The following is a 12625-nucleotide window of genomic DNA, read 5'->3' as shown; positions in this document are numbered from 1 at the left end:
CCTTGGGGCAGATCAATTGGACGTGTGGGAGCATGCTTGTTGGTTCTCAGGTGTGACACTGTCTGGGTGTGAGGATTTGGTCAGGCCTTTTGGCCAAAGTATCTGAAGGAAAACCTGATAGCTGATACCTACATGTTTTTCATGCCATGGTACTGCCAAGAATACAGTGCGGTATACCTCCTTTATGTCTATTCCAGGCCCACCATGTGTCTCGCCCTGTGCCCAGGGCACGATGATCTCCAAAGGATGCAATCCCTTCCCTCCCAGGTCCAGGCTGTGCACAGGTCGCCGACTGGCCATAACGTACACAACGCATGTTCCATTTCCACATGGCAAAAGAGCTCACATAGACCAACTCCTAGCACAAAAAAACGCTACCACAAATTGAAGTAGCCAATACGAAGGGAATATGAAAAATCTTACTGATAAATCTTGATCACATGACCAAAGGCAAAGAGTGTGTGCCGATTTGTGTGAGTTTTGGACCAAATTTGTAGGAGTAATGGCAAAATATGTTTTGAAGATGCAAAATGGCGAAACATTTTGAAATCGGCAATGGGCGGGACCGACTGTATATGGGAAATTGCGTAATGATCCAAGGAGTCCATGGAAAAAAAGATTTTTGGTGCTATGACCTACGGTTCAAGAGTTACAGGCCAAAAAGTGAATCGGCCTGTTTTTTTATGGATATTGATAATTTTCAAGATAAAGTTTGGTACCCAAGGCTAGAATCCATCAGTAGGTCCTAAAGAAGCCTCATTAAAAAAAATGTGCTTTTATCCGCTTCGTTTCGATAATGTAAAAAAAATGGGGTTAAGCTACTGGACTATATGAGCCACATGGCTCGGCAAGGCTTACTTATTAGTCAATAATCAGGCAACGCGTCCTTCTCCAGGGCGGCGCCATTGCCCTTTTATGCTTCTTAATTCAATATCTGGTCTCTTCCGCCCTAATAGGCTGCAAGGGGTCATCACCATGCCAGCATGGACATAGAAAATAACTGGTCAAATGAAACCCAAATGACTAGCACTAAATGTAAACTAATCTACTCATAATGTGCCACTGCCATAGTGTCTATGCCAGTGTGCTACACATTTTAAAACTATTAGACTAGTAAGTCTGCATAAACTCACATGTTGTGAGCTTGTAGATCTGCTATTTTCAAAAAAATATTGGGGGGGGAAAAGCATATAAAATGTATATTTTTGAAACATTTTAACAACACAAATCTTGTATGGGTTCCCTGACACAATATTTGCAGATTGGGTCTGCGGACAAATGCATATTATTCTGGGGGTCCTTGATATGAAAAAATGTGGGAACTACTGGTTTAAAAAACATTAGGAAGCAAGCCCAAATAAGCAACTACACTTTAAAAACGAGCCCAAAGTCGCTTATTATGTGCAGACATGGCAACACTAGTAAACTGGAAACCCCTTGACCTCTACCTGGCCAGGTAGAGGTCTTCAATACGACCCTTTTAATTAATGATTAATTAATGACACTTTGTACATAGTGTGATGTCACATATTTGGACTACAACAACACATGTGTGCTTGACCACAGATGCTAAGAATGTTATTTAGATGGCATGTTTCGACAGATGCTATGATCATGTTTGCCTGCCATCATAGTTTCTTTGAAGCAATTAATTGTTTTCTTTGCACCTATACGTGACCATTAACCCTGTTATTTGACGGTCTAGGATTCATGCCATTTACTCTGCTTTTGGCATCTTCTAACTGCCTAAATTGCAATTATAAAATTGTAATACAGGCATAAAGTCAAGTGGCCTTTTCCCTTCAATGCACATACAGTACACGTCACAATCCTGAGGACTTTACTGTGTACGTATTACTCCAAGATAGAGGTCGCAACATTTCGTATCGATGGATTATTGCATAGTGCACGTGTATCATGCAATCTCTTACCTCGCCACCACCATCACCACATCCTCCAACTGGTCAGCTAATACCTTCATAATTCCTTTCTTGCCCTTTTCTTACTCCTTCATCTCCTCCCTCATGCTGACCTCCCCTCTGTGGTTTAAAAGCTTTTTCAGTGCTTGCAGGGATTAAATTAATGTGCAGAGTGATTCCTTGGGCAGATCGATAGGAGGTGTTGGAGCACGCTGGGGGGTTCTCAGGTATTCCATCTCTCTGGGTGTGAGGAGGCGGTCAGGCCTTTTGGACAAATTATCTGAAGGAAAACCTGATAGGCTAAAATGTTTTTCTGCCAAGAACGCGGTGCGGTATACCTCCTTCATACCTCCTTTCAGAGATGCTTGGAGTCTGGTGGTGATGATTGTTTTAACCACAAAATTAATTATTATATAATTATAATTCATTTTATGGTGCAGAATAACTAATAATTAACCTTTCTTAACTGAAGTAACGTTTTTATATTGCAACACCCCAACCTATAATAACATTCAAATGTCACATCTCAAATTTACAGTCTAAATGAGTGGGTGAAATTTTGTAGCACAAGCTACCATGGATTGGAGTTACATTTTAACTCATTCCCTGCCTAGAACGACTAAAACGACTTTTGTCCTTTAAGCCCCCTCTGCCAAGAACGACTAAAACTTTTTTTTTTTTTTTTTTTTTTTTTTTTAACCCAAAGACCAAGGAGATATGATTTGTTGAAGATCTAGACTCCCATCCACTTCCTTGTTAACTTAAAACTTAAACATTTTGTATCTCGGCTCCTGAGTACTTTTTTTTTTAAATTAAAAATCTCTGGCAGTGGGCAAACGCAAAAAAATAAAGTTCTGGCAGTGAATGAGTTAAATAACAGTAAAATATCAAATATACATCAAGTTTGTAATGAAGAGTTCCTCAGTCTCTTGTGCAATTAGACAATTAGACATATCAAATAGCATATTTGAGATATCAAATATGCATAAAATGTATGTGAGTGTAATCTAAAGTTGTGTGTGTGTGTGTGTGTGGGAAATTGGCATTCGTTGGGAAATAGGAAAGTAATGCACGTTTTAGGCGCGGGTCTTCTGCGCAAGGCGGGGCTTTGATGCAAGGCGGAGGAGCGCTGAAAATATATTTTTTAATAAATAAATAAAAATATGATAAATATTCTATGAGGATAATAAAGCGGTTAGCCAAACTGAGCAGAGTAACGCTGGATTTTTTACTCGTGAGACGGTGATAATAGTTATTGTCCATGACGGAGGCGCGCCGACTCTGCAAACCTTGAGGCAGAGCTGGTTTCTGCCCGACATATAATGTACATGCACGCGTGTGTAAGTACTAGGACGTACAGATACTGATGGTACCATTGTAATGGGATCACGTTAAAGAGTGACGGTGTCCATTTAGGCAGCCTATTTAGCAGCCTGATGGCCTTGGCTGTGGAAACTGTCCCTGACACTGCATAGCAGTATCGACTGCCTTAAGCAGTGTGACCACATTGAGGATAAGTGTCTTTGATGATCTGCTTAGCCTTGGCTATGCGTCGTATGTCCTGGAGGGAGAGGGATAGCTCACCTCAGACAATGTGCTGGGCCTTCTGCACCACCCTCTGTGGTCCATGCTCAATTTCTCCAGCCGCCCCGAGGCGGTACAGATGTTGTTGGGGCCCTGTACAGTCTGAGCCTCAGGCTGGGCCCTGTACAGTCTGAGGCCTCAGGCTGGATGAAGACATTCAGCATAAAGACCCCACATCACATCCTCAGGATATACTCTCATATTGTAGCGTAGCTACTGACCGAGGAAGGATTCCCAGTATGCCTTGGGAACGCGCCCATGTTATCGTTATATTATATCGTGCTTATTGATTCACTATTATGTGGGACTAAATGTTAGTTGGGGTTATTGTGTTCCAGTCTGTGTGTTTAGAATGACTGTTAGAAAAGAGTGTTCCTGTAGAAAGGCATTATTCTTTTCTGATCATTACTTTATTTTCATGACATCAGGAGAACTGGGCCCTGGAGAAACCTGTTGCCGGGTCAACAGATGTACAGCATCATCAGGGGTTACATTTGATTAAAAACTATACCTTGTAAACAAATCCTCCTTCTGATATCCATTTATCTGGGGCCTGTGACCCATTCATTAATTAATAATAATGTTGATAAATAAAACACAATAAATACTCGGTCACACATGTAGGCTGTCACTATGGCAAAATGCAATATTAGACCAATTATGCCTTATCAGGGCTCAACAATTTGAATATATTTTTTATGTATGTTTATTCATTAGAATTTCTAAGTTATAAATTAATTGCAATGTAAATATAACAATATTGTAATATATTACAATATTGGACACTGTGCCTAGAAGGAAAACTGCACGGTTCATTGAGCCGATCTACAACCTCACAACGCGTCGTGGATGTGACGCGTTGTGAGCTTGCAGATTGGCGGTATTTGCTCGGGAGCATACGTCTGGAACAGGCAGGCCTATAAAGCAGTGGTTTTCAACCAGTGGTCCAGGGACTACCAGGGGTCGTTGGGGGAGTACCAGGGGGTCCCCAGCTAAATTAGTTAACATAGCGTCACAATCATTTTAACCACTTAGTTTTGGCTTTTCAAAAAGAGCAGATCTACTATCTCATAGCGCGGGCGCTATGAGCTTGTAGATATGCTATTTTAGAAAAATCTTGAAAATGTGTGCAAATCTTTGAATATATTTACAATACATTACATAAATTTTTAACTCAAATCTTTGCTTCTGGGGGTCCCTGGAACAAAATATTTTCAGATGGGGGTCCGCGGCCAAATGTATATCAATTTAGGGGTCCTTGGCATGAAAAAGGTTGAAAACCACTGCTCTAAAGGAATTAATCTGTTGTTTCCAGAGGGAAGCGAGTGTGAGCAAACAGCTGACTAGAGCAGTGATTCTTTCACATGCTTCTCTATTTACTTCCTAGTTCCAACTCTACTGTTGGAGTTACTAACTGTACTTTCATGTGCTTTTTTCTGCAAACTTCTAATAAAGTATTCAATCAATCAATCAATCACTTCCTACTTGTTGCTTTCCTACTGTTGTCCAATCAGAGGCTGAGTACAGAAATTAATTTTAAGCAGGGAATTACAGGCACGCCATGTTTATTCAAGCCTTTGAAGAGGACGTGATTGGCGTGTACCTGAAGATGCGAATGAAGTACCTGAGTCACGTGTCACGCCCCACACCTGCTTTCACAGAGAGGGCTGTCTTAAGGCCAGTTTTGGAACAAAAAAATCCATAGTAAGGCTTTTCCAGGATTTTCATAGATAAGCTTAAAAAACATAGGGGCCACTTTGCACCTGGGCCCAGTTCACTTCACATCCATTTCCATTGTGCTGTCGAAAGTGCATCTTCAGTTAACTTAACAAAATTGCAGACGTTTGCTAACTAATCGATTTCCAGACCCAGAAGTCCATGCATCATCAGAAAACGCCGAAAGAGAGCTTACAGTAGATGGATGCAAGGAGGCTTAATTGAAACAAAAGTGCTTGTAATAGAAGAGAAGCCATCATCCTCATGTTTTCACTCTCTCTCTCCCCTTGCTCACGTTTTGATGATTTACTACCACCTTCCTCTTGTGGCTTCTTCCTATATGTAATGGATTGAGTATTGTCCATCAGGCCAATCAATTTCAGTGTTTCATTCCATTGTGGCTATACCTGTGCAGATGTCGATTACTCTTCTCTTGCTTGGTTCCCCTGATCTCTACCAGTCTCGTTTCTCTACCATGGATCTACAGTGCCACTAATATGCCACCTTTTATTGTGGCAAATAACCACTGAGAATTATAAGAAAGCAAATGGAGTTTAAAGAAGAAGCAAAAAGTAAGGATTGTTTCCTTTTTTTCTGGCTAAATTCCTTGCATGAATTGCTGTCTGACTGTATTCAGCAGCAAGTGGGATTTCAGCATCAAGCGTCGATCAGAAAATGAAGGACATGACGTAATGCACAAGGCACTGAAAGAAGCCTTAATGACATTATGATTTGGACTGAATGTTTTTACGTATATCTGATTATTGTTGGGTTATATGTTTCAAAATGTCTAATTTGAAGTAATTGGAGGGTCATTTTGGTAAGCAGGCAAGTGTAACTTGGAATTAGGCTTGTAATTCTAATGGAGTTTGCCGGAGATATGTGTCATCTTGCCTTTTCCGATCCCTGGGTCCGTTTTATTTACCTTGAAATTCCCGAAGCCATATATCTAGGGCATACTATGCACTAGATATATGGCACAAAGACAGTACTATGCAGTGCATAGTACTTGTCTTTGTGCGCAAGCCTTTACGGTGATTTATTCAGACAAAGTAATAAGACACCTGTTTCATAGTGTTTGGACTCTGTTCAGTTTCTGCGAGCAAGGGGGCAGACTGCTAGCAGACTGCAGCTCTTACACAGATTGAATTGAGGGAGCTAAAGTGTATTTTATAGTTTATTTAGTGAGTGCATTTCACAAATCACATCCTGATTTTCGGCAAATAGTGTTGAGGTAATACTGTATATCTGCAAGAGGAGAAGGGGGAAAATGCGTTACAATGTATTGTATTACCAATTACAAATGCTCCTTGATTAATCAAATTACAAACTGCTGGTTGCAAAAAAGAAAGGTATTTATAATACAGGAATGCTACTACCCAGTTCATACAAATGCATCGCTACCTGCGCTGCAATAGGCAGCCCAATGCAGTATATTGTGCTTACATTTGGTCCAGTTATTTTTTTATACCCACGCAATCTAAAAAATATAAAATAAGCCTCTGGGCAGAACTCTTGTAACAGCCGGGAATGTAAGCATGTATAGGAAGTAAAACAATTTTCACAGAGATTTAGTCTTACAAATCATTCTTGCTTTACACTTCCCCTAACTGAAGATGCTTAAAATTAGTTCTAAATATATATCTAAATATATCTATATATAGCCATAGACTGTTTACATTGTTGAACCCTTTCGTTAATACAGCCAAACGGGTCCATAACAAGTTAAATGTATGAAATGATCAGAAACTTGATGTAAAGCTGCTAATACACAGCAGACACTCCCCTTGATGTGCCATGTCTTTTATAATTGTGTACGCTATCCTTCATTTAATGCATCTTTAATGTTTTGTATATGGATGCCATCAGGCTCACTCTGAGAAGGCTGGGTGGGTTTTATCTCAAAACAAAGTCATCTGTATTGTTGTAATGCTAAATCTCTGCTGTCCGGCAGAAACCAGCCAACTCCAAAAACAAAACAAAAAGTGGAGTTAGGAGGTTTTGTTCATCATTGATAAGAACAGCTGAATGGACCTCCAAGCTCACAATGAGGTTGGAGGTCAAAAGAGGGTGGAGCCTGGAGTCAGCTAAACCAGCTAATTCCACCCCCCTTTGGTGGAGTTAGCTGGTTTAGCAGAAAGTTTGAGGATCCAATGGAGTTATCTGGTTTAGCAGAAAGTTTGAGGATCCAATGGAGTTAGTTGGTTAAGCAGAAAGTTTGAGGATCCAATGGAGTTTTGTGAGAAGCGCTTTTTAATACTTTTCTTTGGTTCATTTTTTTTTTACCAACACACAGACGTAAAGGGTGTTCAATAGCCCTGATTTATGGAGAAAAAAAAGCTAAATCATCAAAATGGAGTTTCTGCCGGACAGCAACGAATCATGTAAGTGAAGCAACTTAGAATTAGTCTAATGGTTAAAAATATGCTTAAATTCCTTAGATCACCAATCAACAGGTGTGTTTAGAGAATTCATGCCCACAGTGTCCTGACAATGTTCCATTGATGATGTCAAAGAAAGGGGTACAATGAGAAAGGGTTGCATAGGAGTGAGTGTTGACACTACAGAATGAGACACTACAGAAGATGCTGGGAAAAGGAATGATCACACAACAGAAGGTGCTGGGATAAGAAATGGAAGTGCTTAAGGAAGGATGTAATGATTTTTTTTGCCCTGTTAGGTCCTTGCCAATACCTAGCTCTGCAAACGGTGTTAACAGCATTGCACATGTAGGCTGCTGTAAAACATTAAAGTGGCCTCTCGCATTTCTTGTAATGTGTTCTATTGTATTTCTAAGTCAGTACTGTAAAGCACTTGATCTAAACCCTATGCATGAACAGCCCTCTACAAATACAGTTTATTGTTATTACCATTTATGTACCAAAACTAAGTTCTGAAAGGGCTTGTAACCAGAAAACATTGTTAACCCATCAAGACCTGAGGCGATTCTTAAAAATGTTTTCTAAATCTAACATTTTTTTCAAGATTTTTCACAAATAGCAGATCGAGTGCCGCGCTATGAGCTTGTATATCTGCTATTTTTGAATAGCCAAAGAAATCTAAAGTGACACAGATGCGTTCCAGGTCTTAAGCCCTTAGTTTTGTCTTGATAGAGACTCATTGCTTGCATCTTCAACAAGCAGCATTGCTACTGTATGCTTGCTTGGGCATGGACTTTACGATGCATTAGGTAATTATAAACTTTGGTGGGTTGTTTTTGGCACCAGTGAGTCAAAAAGAATGATGGCACATTGTGTTTTCCTCCGATGTTGTCAAGCTGAGTAACAGTCCAATATAATTTGATCTCTACTAACAATGAAGTTTGGCATCTAATTAAATGCATTGGTAAATTACCAAATTGGCTTTCTTATTTTAGTTGCCAACAATGAAAGTCCCCCATTGGCTCGACAAAACCAATCCATGACTCAAAATACACTGTGATTCTCACACTGATCTTATTTTCAAGAGTTGGGTTTTGTACTATCTGTTTATACTAGTCTAATCAATGTATAGTCTTATTTGTAAATCTAATGTTCTGCAATCTTTTGTTTCACAATATAAGAGAGAGTCTTGTAGGCACTTACTTTGTCAGTATCCCTTGTTGGCTTGCGTGTAAACCAAATCCTTGTATGAACCTTGTTCGTAGCAAAATAAAGGTTTCTGAATCTGTAATCAAGTAATGCGTCTTTCCAATGGACACAGATGTGGGAACGGCTGAGGTGCAAAGGCATGTTGCATACAGTAATTATAAGTCTATACCACTGTAACATAGAGAGCATTACTCATTATATTATCATCACTGTAAGTTTCAGTAAGAGCTGTTAAATAGGTTCATGAATAATAAAACAGTATTGAGTTTAGCCAGATGCTCCATGTGTAATGTTGATGAGGTTGGCATAGCTGTAGTACATTTCAAGTGTCCCAGTACTAATAGTTTAAAGGGACTACACCATGAATAAAAAAAAAATAAAAAAAAATATATCATATTGTTTATCTCCCTGAAATGTTTTCCAAAAGGTTTGAGCCTAAATCAAGCCTCAGATATACTCATTCCAACTAACTTCTCTCTGGCTTATTATTATTTTATTTTTTTTAACTGAAAAACGGGAGGGATTGTACCCTGACGTGACGTCACGTCAGGGACCAAATCAGTTTGGCCTGTTTTGAGACCAATTTACAGAAAACCCCAGATTTGCTGTGAAAGCCTGAGTGTTCAAACTGGGGTATTTTTGGGGATAGAAGAGAGGTAGGGGAGACCAAAAACACACAAAAAATAAGAAAAAGTTCAAATTCATGGTGTAGTCCCTTTAAGTATTTATTCATGTTTTCATGGTTGGCTCTTATTAGGATTTCAATGCCAATTAAAACCTCATCCCTTTACTAACAAAAGACGAGAAACACCACAGTAAGCGCCTTTTCAGAATATAATGTGTTATGATTATGATTACAGAGTGTCGGGAAAAAAACATGAATCTCTTTCTTCAGACTTGTGATAAAATGGTTTGACTGGAGAAACAGATGGTTTCTGATCCATAGTAGTAAGTAAGGTAAGATAATAACGCTATGAGTAGTCACATGATTTGCGTAGCCAATTAGAAATTATTGTGTGGGGGTGACCAAATTTTCAATATCTGATTGTTCTGTTCCGATTGAGCAGCTCAATAATAAAATGTCAGCATAGTGACACTTATTTAATATACTCAAATGCCAGTTCTGACATGTTTTATAAAAAGGGGAAGATGCAATTTTGGTTTGAAATCAGTTCAAACATAGCATTTTTTGTCCTGGCTGAAATTGAGCTAAGCAGTGAAAACCTCTGACAAAAACACTGTCAAGATATAAATAATACTGATTCAGGAAATAGGCTACATTACATTTGACTTGTGAATTAGCCTGCCTTTTTGTATAATTACAGCAGGAGACAACAGGGCTTGGTATTGGACAATCTCGTCAGATTGCAAAGAGTCAGCCAGTCCTCTTTCAAATATGAGCAGCTATAAAGTGTTCAGACAGCTGGTCACCATAAATGCCCTGTTGGCGTTAATACGATTAACAGTGGAAAAGGATCTCCACACAGTGCCACTTATCATTAGTATATGTGAGACGTTTCATATTCTGAATTAAGTCCGATGGGCAAGTGTTGACTTCTATGATCGATGGAAAGGACCTGACACTGTACTAATAATGACAGTGTTCTGCAGCATCCACTGTTACTCCAAAGTGGGCACATGGGTGACTGTATTGCTCCAATCTCACAAAATGTGTTGGAACTGGGCATGGTAGCTGTAGCTCTCATCAGTCCTTATGAGTCTGTATTAAAACGACCAACTCCATTATCTGTCATTATACAAAATGTTCTGTGAATTGTCTCAGAGGATGCTTTGCTACTCACTTTCAAAACTGCCCTAAAGAATCACCTTCAGGAGGCTGCAATTCCAAACTGGCCCCTGTCAAAGTCCTAACCTACCCCCCCTCCCCCTCCCCTCCTCCTAAAACTGTCTATTGTACATATTTCTTGTTTTTCATACCAGCAACCTGTAAGCTGATTGTATGACGTTCTGCATAGTAGTGTATATTTGTATGTCTCAAATGTCATCATGATTTGAGTGCACGGGGATCTCATTTTAAATAAGCCAAGTGCTTTTATGAGCGATCCAGTTTAGAGGACCTTATATTGTGATTTGTACTTCCATGTACTGTTACCATGTCTTTCTAAATAAAGTATTCAATCAATCAATCAGATTCCACATGAAGAATGACCCAACCTGGCTGGGAATCAGTAATGTCCCAATTCATAATGTCATATTTCAACATCAAATCCTGTCAGAGAGTGATTATGCTTTGTCCAAGTCATGTTTGAATCGTCCCTGACATGAAAACATGTTCACAAACTTTACTTTGGGAAGCTATAGCGAGCTGGAAGAAGTGATGGAAATGGAAATTTGACTCAGTAAGGCCATTTTACTATTCTGGTGTTTGAGTTCAAATGGAAAGTTTCTGTTTATGTATTCAACACCTAATAAAAACTCATAATTTGACCCGATTTCCCTTCACCTTAATATTATGTTTATGCAAAAATAAAGCTTACTGATTGGCCCACCCACAGCTATGCCATGCCTTTGAGAGGAGTTATCAGCAAAGATCTTTATTACCAAGATAGACAGTCTAACGCCTCGCCACTAGTACAATATGGTACGCAAAGGGTCTCCTAAGTGGGTGTGGTTGCCTCTCACAGACCCCCCCCCACACCCCCTCATCTCCCCACCGCTGTGTGCATCTGATCTCCTAAAGGGGCGGGCACCCACGTCACCCACGTACAGGAAATCAATCAAAAGCCTAATTTATGCTCCGTCGTGCGCTGAAAATAGCACACCTACAAGCTCTCAATGCGTCTCATCCATCTTTGTCATGAGTCATGAGGGAGACGTGGAGTGCTGCTGGGACATGGAAGTATGCTTACAGTGTAATACTATAGACATTAGACACGGTTATACATTAATGGAGCCATGCTGGCACACAATAGCACCTAAGTAAAACAAACCAATTCATATTATTACCTTAAGCTTAATCCATTTGGCACTGGAGTTCATCATAAAAATAACTACCATAAATAAATTGTGTTATGAAGTTGTGATCAGTTGTGTGTTATTATAATAACTGTAGACATACATTATTTTGATTGCGTACATTTACATGGGCTTTTCATTCTCTTCACATAATCTTTGATATGTCATATACTGTAGCCTATTTTGAATGAATGCACAAAGTGATACGGTTACGTTTAATCTTGAAGGGAAAGTTGTGTGGAGCAGCCTAAGGGTACAGTTACACATGTGCAAATTGAATATTTTCCCTGTTCACTTCCATTCTATGGGAGTGAAGGGGCGTGCCTCCTGGGGTGAAGCAATTTCCATCCTCTGCTCCACATGGCTTTGACTGGGCGTCAAGTAGCCCTACTTGGGTGATATGGACTAAATCAAATATGACAATATTTTGTATACTCAATGTCAATATTGTGGCAATAATATTGTATTGTGACGATAATATTGATGTTCTTTTTAATTAATTAAACGCAACAACAACAACAATGCGCCCTTTGTGAGCTTGTAGATCGGCAATTTTTGATATCCAAAATCCCAGATGGTATCTATAGTCCCATTAGTCCATGGGCCCAGGCCAGAATTTTCACTAATCAGGGACACTCAAGGTGGCAAACTCTAGTTTGGTATTTTGAAAAGGTCTATATATCTAGATAATATTTCAACATGATAGCCCTTCCCAAGTAGTAGCTGCTTAGTCCCAGTTATCAGCCTTCAATGACACCAACCATAGTTCCAAAGAATGAAACAATTCTCAAACTTTTTCTGAATAGAACATGTCATACAGAGGGGAAAAAACATTATTCA

Source organism: Gymnoscopelus braueri, assembly GCF_963280865.1.
Source record: "Gymnoscopelus braueri genome assembly, chromosome: 8".
Classification (NCBI taxonomy): domain Eukaryota; kingdom Metazoa; phylum Chordata; class Actinopteri; order Myctophiformes; family Myctophidae; genus Gymnoscopelus; species Gymnoscopelus braueri.
The sequence above is the reverse complement of the archived record's forward strand: the minus strand, read 5'-3'. Positions refer to the sequence as shown.